Source organism: Chrysemys picta, chromosome 9 (genome assembly GCF_011386835.1).
Source record: "Chrysemys picta bellii isolate R12L10 chromosome 9, ASM1138683v2, whole genome shotgun sequence".
In the NCBI taxonomy this organism is placed as follows: domain Eukaryota; kingdom Metazoa; phylum Chordata; order Testudines; family Emydidae; genus Chrysemys; species Chrysemys picta.
The window spans coordinates 81,944,575-81,951,735 of NC_088799.1; positions in this window are offsets into that span (position 1 = coordinate 81,944,575).

Below are 7,161 nucleotides of genomic sequence, written 5' to 3' on the forward strand. Positions count from 1 at the left end.
AAAGAGGGTTCCCTCGACTGAGGTCTCAGAGAACGCATGATCTCTAGAGGTATCTGCCCTCCCCGTGATATGCCCGTCCCATCAGTGAGAGTCTCAAACATACAGGGTTATTTGATTCCCATTCAGTGCTTTTGATCCTGGTCCTACTCCTACTGACTTTAATGAGAGAAGGGTCATCACCATTCTCTATGGGTATGTCTATTCTGCCATCACAGGGTGATGCACCCGAGCTAGCTTTAATCTTGCTAGCTCCGGTAGTGGAGCAGCGAAGCGGTGACAGCATAAACTTCAGCATACACTGTACAAGCACAGCTAACTACTCCCAGATAACTACACCTGGGGCTAGCGCTGAAGCATGAGTTGCCACGTGACTCTCCTTTGGGACCCAAACTAGCTAGATTAAAGCCAGCTCACGTATGTCTACTTGAGCTGCAATCACACCCTGTGATTGCACTCTAGAAGACATCCCCATATATGGGGGAATGTGGGAGAGAGAAACAAGGTGCTCTGTAATTGATTGACAAATGATCAACAAAGGTAGCTTGAACACAACAGAAACGCAAGCAGCAGCAAAGCAAGTTGCATAGGATTCTCCACTGCAAGTGCTCTGTTGGATTCATCTGGTATCACGACCACCCACAAACCCTTTCCCCACTCTCCGACTTTCCCCTGACTGTGTAATGCACATAGCAGCCAGTAGAGGCCCCCATAGACCATACAGGAACAGACCCATGACAAAGAATACACTGACTGAACATGGTTCTCCTCTCACCCCACTGACCTACATCCGGAGTTACTCCCTTGTAGTCAGGGGCAGAAAACCAGTATGAGTGACAGGGGAATCAGGCCTTTCCCTGTAAAACTTAAGAGGGGGAGGTGGCAAGTCAGTGATTAGTTCTGTATTGATAAGCAGTCTTTACAAAACACAGAGCAAGTCTTAATGCCTTGCCACAAGGGGGAAACAGCTTAGAAGCACAACACCACGTCACCCATGGGCAGCAGGTATAATAGGCCAGGGGAGGCTAAGCATCCTCAAACCCAGACCATGGCCCCATCCATGCTCTGTCCCAAGGCCCCATCCTCGCTCCCCCTCTTCCCCAAAGCCGGCAGGGGCTCAGCTCAGGCTGGCAGCCTGGAGGTCAGGGCTTGGCCAACCAGTGGCTCAGGCTGGCCGTCAACCAAGGGCTACTCAGGGCAGCCAGCGGCCTGTGGGTGGCTGGCTGGTGGTGCGGGAATAGGGGCGGCCAGCATGGCTGGGGCAAGCGGCCCACGGCAGGCGGCCTGATGCTTGGGTTGGCTGGGGCGGTTAAGATGGGTTCACAGGCAGTCCAGGCAGCTGGGTGGTGCTTGGGGCAGTTTGGCCAGAGTGTCTCTGGCCACATGGGGGGAGGGGGGGCGCGGCTAGCCTCCCCGGAGAGGGGGTTCACATCCTGCCCATGACAGGACCTTAAAGGGCTGTGCACTGAATGACAGAGACATGCTCTTCCATCCGAAGAGGCTGTGTGTGGAGTTTAGTAGGAGCCACTCTTCAGTAAGCAGCTAGATCTCTTCAGCAACCCCTACAAGAGCATTTGGGCCTTGTCTACCTTAAATGTTAGATTGACCTAGTTGTAGCATTCACAGGTGTGAAAAATGCATTCCCACCCACCGAGAGCCATCATTAAGCCGACCTAACCCCATTCTAGTCAACGGAAGAACTCTTTGTCAATCTAGTTCCTGCCGCTGGGAGAAGTGGCTTAACTACAGCGTCGGAAAACCCCTTCCTTCACTCTAAAAAGCACCTCCAGCATGGTGCTACAGCAGCATAGTTGTGCCTCCATAACACCCACAGCATATATGGGGCTTTACTCTGCTGTAAGGCCCACCTGGTATTATGGATCCTATCAGCGTTTGTTTAGCCCAGTGCATTTTCCCATAATGGATGGGGGGTGGGAGCTGAAGTATTATTATTATGGCTTTAATCTAATGCATATTATTACCATCTCAGTCCAGATGATATCTGTGCCTCCCTCACTGAGGCAATTGCTGTATGCTCCAGCTCTGCAGGGTAGAGATGTTAAAGGTAGGAAATGAAACCTGACCCGGGCCCTGGCCAGTAAACTTGTTTTTTAATAGTCTGTACATGCACATACGTTAGAGATGGAAAAGACTTTCATTGTTAGGGTTTCTCAGCCATTGCACAGACTCCGACCCCCAGTCAATGTAGCACTGGCCCCTATAGTAAAATCTCCCGTTTTAAATTTGTGCAATAGGGCAGGAAAACGGACATCAACCCCTTCCCATGTCATGCAGGAGTTCACACGGGGCTGTTCTCAAGAGTGCTCTCATTCGCACAGCGACTTCACTGTAGTAGGGGAACCTTTTCACTGGAGACGGGGATTAGACTAAATCCCTGATCGGAGGCCCCTAAAATGTTGAGGAAATTCAGCCCCAGATCAACGTGTAACAGCTGGTTTGTTCTCTATCTAGAGTGACCAGACAGCAAGTGTGAAAAATCGGGATGGGGGTGGGAGGTAATAGGCGCTCATATAAGATAAAGTCCCAAATATCAGGACCGTCCCTATAAAATCAGGACATCTGGTCACCCTCTCTCTATCACGTGCTGAACTAAAACATTGGGCCTGAATATCACAAAGGCTGAGAAAGTTCAGATCCAAACCCAAACTTTGTGGCTCAGGCCCACCTCTAACTTTAACCAGCAAACATTGCACATGGTTATTAAAAGACTCCTCCAATCCCCCTCTCATGAGCCTGCATTTGTAGGTGCATCTCAGCACCTTAGTCCCTCTCTGTTCTGTCCCCTCTGCCCCCCATCCCTATGTTAAATGAGAACTGGATTCACCATGAACAATACGGAAAGAGGACCAAGAGCACATCTAAACAAACAGCTGAGCAGCTTATCTCACCAGCAAACCTTGAACTGAGAGATACGCAAGACATATGAGCAGCAGCTCTCCTGCAAGGACGCTGGCATGTTTGCTTAACACTGACCTCCTTCACTACGAAGAATTCTGAAACAGCACAGTGAATAGCAGGTCAATGGCACAAGGGATAGCCCAGCTGAGGAGCTGATGCTGAGCTCATTACCCCCATGCCTCATGGGAGCACTGCAGAGACTGTGGAATTGGTCGGTGGGGGAGCAACTCCCCTCCAGCTAAACCATTGCGGGGGGGCTTGGAGACAGTGTATTCAGGGATCAGCTGACAGCAGGGCATCACCTAATTTTGGACCTTTGAGGATAGTATAAGGGAGGTAGTGGGTGGACAGCTATCTGCAAAACTAGGACTAATTCCAAAAGTAAAACGTAGTGTTTGCAAAGTGACACAACTCACTCCCTAAACCTGGGAGACAGCGAAAGAGCTAGGGGTAAAAACACAGTGTACAGCACATAGAATGGGAGGACTTGTGGCACCTTAGAGACTAACAAATTTATTAGAGCATAAGCTTTCGTGGACTACAGCCCACTTCTTCGGATGATATGCATCCGAAGAAGTGGGCTGTAGTCCACGAAAGCTTATGCTCTAATAAATTTGTTAGTCTCTAAGGTGCCACAAGTCCTCCTGTTCTTCTTTTTGCGGATACAGACTAACACGGCTGCTACTCTGAAACAGCACATAGAATGGCTCTTAGCAGCATTGTTTTGGCTGTCCAGCGGTTAGTGCCCTGTCTTGCACAATTAGAGACCTCGATTCAAGTCCTGGCCCCAGCCTCTGCTTTGCTGAGTAGGCAGGAGCTAAGAGAGAAGGCAGCTTTCCGCCACTGCACACACCATAGGCAATGTCACATTCTGCTGCTGCAGCACTTGTACAGACAGTGCATGTAGCCCTCACACTGCCTCTGCACATGCTGTGAAGGGGGGTTCCCCCCCAGCATGCAATAAATCATGGCTACTTTAGATTCCTCAAGCACAGGGCAAGGGACAAACCCATCCAGCTTAGGGACTGCCCCACAAACATTTGGGAGAGGTGGCAAGGTGATGTGGATTCCCTGACAGCAAAATTAAAAGCAGTGAGTAATCAAAGTGAAATCAGCACAAGGCTGAACGGACAAGAAATTACTTAATGGCATTGCAGCAGCTCTGAGCAGGAAGCATACTCAGCCGCATTTCCTGAATACCAAACCCAGGTACTTTGACCACCATTACAGCAGCCTGGGGCAGTTTCACTCCTTCTATGGGCATGTTCCTTAGGGCTCTGTTCCAGTGCTCACAAGTACACATCATCAGTAAGACGCAAGAGCCCAGTACAAACCCAAACACTATCTATGCTTCCCTTAAGCACAGGGTTGTCCCTGCAAACACAAGTCTAATCAGTAAGCATTAACCCCAATGCTGCCAACTTAAGAGACCCTGTCAGGACTAGTAGGCCTCAAATCAGGCCTACACTCTATTAGTGCATAGCCTCTCAAAAAGCAGGATTCTCATCTAGTTTAATGCCATTGCAAATACACTCATGTTCGTGTCTTGGAACTAGGGTTTGGGGAGGGAATGATTGGGAGGTTATAAAAAAAATGCCCTCCCCCTTTTAACTATCAGTAGCTAAAATCCCCTGTGGCTACTTACTGTGCCCCTCCCCAGCCTTGTAACTGTCGCAAGAGTAATTCATGGGTCGTAAATATTAAAAAGGAGACTTGTGTATAGAACAATCATCTGTCCGTGGGGCTGTGAAATTGAAGAGACTGGTCTCGATCCTACTGCACATGGAACTGGCTCCTTTGTTATCTACAGTGAGTCACGGAGGGAGAGAGTCTGGGAGCTAGATTCCACCATTCCACTGTTATGCTGATGGGAACAGGGCAGGTGTTCTGTGCCCTCATGGCTCAGCAAGCAGTGAGGGATTCTAAAATAATAATGCCTTGAGAGAGGATAGAGCTAGTGGGCTGAGCTGGGAACCAGGAGCTGCGGAGTTCTAATTCCAGCTCTTTTAGGGTGTCTACACAGCCTACAGCAGCCAGCCTCCAAACCCAGGTCAGACTCAGGTTCACACTGCCACATTAAAAGTAGCTATATGGACGTTGCAGCTCAAGCTGGAGCTCAGGCTCTGAATGGCTTGAGTCACAATTTAAAAGCACTATCTACACAGCTATTTTCAGTGCGGTAGCGTGAGCCAGAGCCTGTCAACCCAGGCTCGGAGACTCGCTGCACCACCTTGCCGCTGGCCCCGCAGACAGAGCCCTAGTAGTCAATTCTCTTCTCTAGCCTCAATTTACCCCATCTGGAAGAAGGGGACTGCTGACACTTACCTGCCTGCTACGAGACAGTGAGGGTAAGTTAACTAACATTCATGCTGCTTTACCAATATTAGCTAAGTATTGCTTTTCCTCAGAAGGGTATGCACAGACACAATGGGCCAGGTACTGCCAATGAGGCAGCCATGCATAGGCCGGTCTTATCTTTACCAGTAAAGTCTGAGTAGAACAAATCCCACCAAGGTGGAGTGCCTTTGGCTAAGATACCATCCCAGAGAGAGACGTGCCCAAATCCAGGGACAATGGGGGGGGAGAAGGTGTTTGGTCTTCACTTGTAACTGATGTAGCAAAACCAGACCACCCACGACATCTCAGCCCAGCATTCCTCTTGTACGAAAAACCACAGCAGACATTCCCAGTGACAGAGCACAGGTAAGAGGGTCCCATGTCCGCAGGTTTAAAGTCACCTTCCAAAATTCATCATCCCTAACTCCAGCTGAAAACTGCTTAGTCCGCCTGCCCCATTCTGACTATTTCTATTACAGGGAAAATATTGCACTGGTGCAGCCTGAATCCATCTGTGTACTGCTCACGTACCCAGCTCCAAACACACAAGTCTGCCCCATACCAAACATGTTGAACCTGAATAGAGCAAATGGAAATAATGTGCTACAGTGTTTAGAACAGACATCTAGGAGTCACAATATTTTGGTTGTGTATGGCCAGATACTCGGGAATTGTGGGTGCTCAGCTTCCCTATAGACACAGCTTGGCAAGTGGTCGGCGCCTCCACAAATCAGGCCATTCAACTCTATGCCTCAGTTTCCCCACTTGTAAAATGGGAATAGCGTTTATCTGCCTCATTGGTGTTTGAGTGTTTTGAGATCTCCTGAGAAACGGTCCAAACAAAGGGGGAGCAGTGCACTTTTCCAACACTAGTGAAGAGACACCAACCAATGATTTATTACGATGCAATGCTACAAACATACCAGTGCTGCCCCATGTGACAAATCAACACCGTCAGAAACCGTCATTAATTCACCTAACCATCTTCGAAAGCATCCGGGTGAAGGTCTCCCCAGTGGTTCAAGTGTCCCAGCCAAATCTCTAGTTTACAGCAGCAAATGCTTTTCAGTCACTCAAGGATTCTGCTGGCATGAGTGAGGAGGGCAATGCCACTGCACTTGGGATACAAATGGCCTTTGCTGGAACCTACTGACTCCAGCTCAATATATTCCAAGCCCCTTGCTGCCCTATTCAATCTTTATGTCAGAGCAACCCTGGTTTGTTTTCCTTAAAACTTCAGAATTGGAGGCAGCAGGAATGATGGAGATTTGTAATTTTCCAACTTGCTCTTGTGACCAGGAGCTGTGCCAATAGGTCTAGGTATTTGCTTTGGACAGACTTAAGGTTCTCTCTGAAGAGCAACAAAGTTAGGGTCCCATCCAGCAGCTCCCTCTCATTCCTCTTTTCTCCCCTTCTCCTGGAGCCCTTTCTTCCTTTCCCCACTGCCTCCTACTGCCTTCCTATCCCTAATTCCGCCGCTTCTCATTTTCTTCCTCCTCTTGTTTTTATGTTATTTCTCCTCTCCACTCATTCCTTGCTTACATACTGACCTTCCCATGCCTCTGCTGTTACGTAGGCTCACCCTCACAATCAACCACCACGTTAGGTCACTCATTCAGTTACCTCAAGTTCTGTGATGCTCTCTAACCCTGCAACAGAAAGTCATGGCCTTGCCCACGAGCTGCTCCTGCACTGGGGCTAAACACACCTGCCACCAGAAGCTAGCCCTGTTTTAATCTCAGCTGCACTGGTGAGACTTTTCTGAGTTGAGCCCCATGTCTGTCCAATGCGTATCTTGCAGAAGAGCTTAAACTGAGTTTTTCTTGGAAAGGAGGGAAACAAAATTATAATTCCCATATGAAGTCAATGGGCAGGGTATGGGTATACAGCAATTTTGAGCCCTGGTCA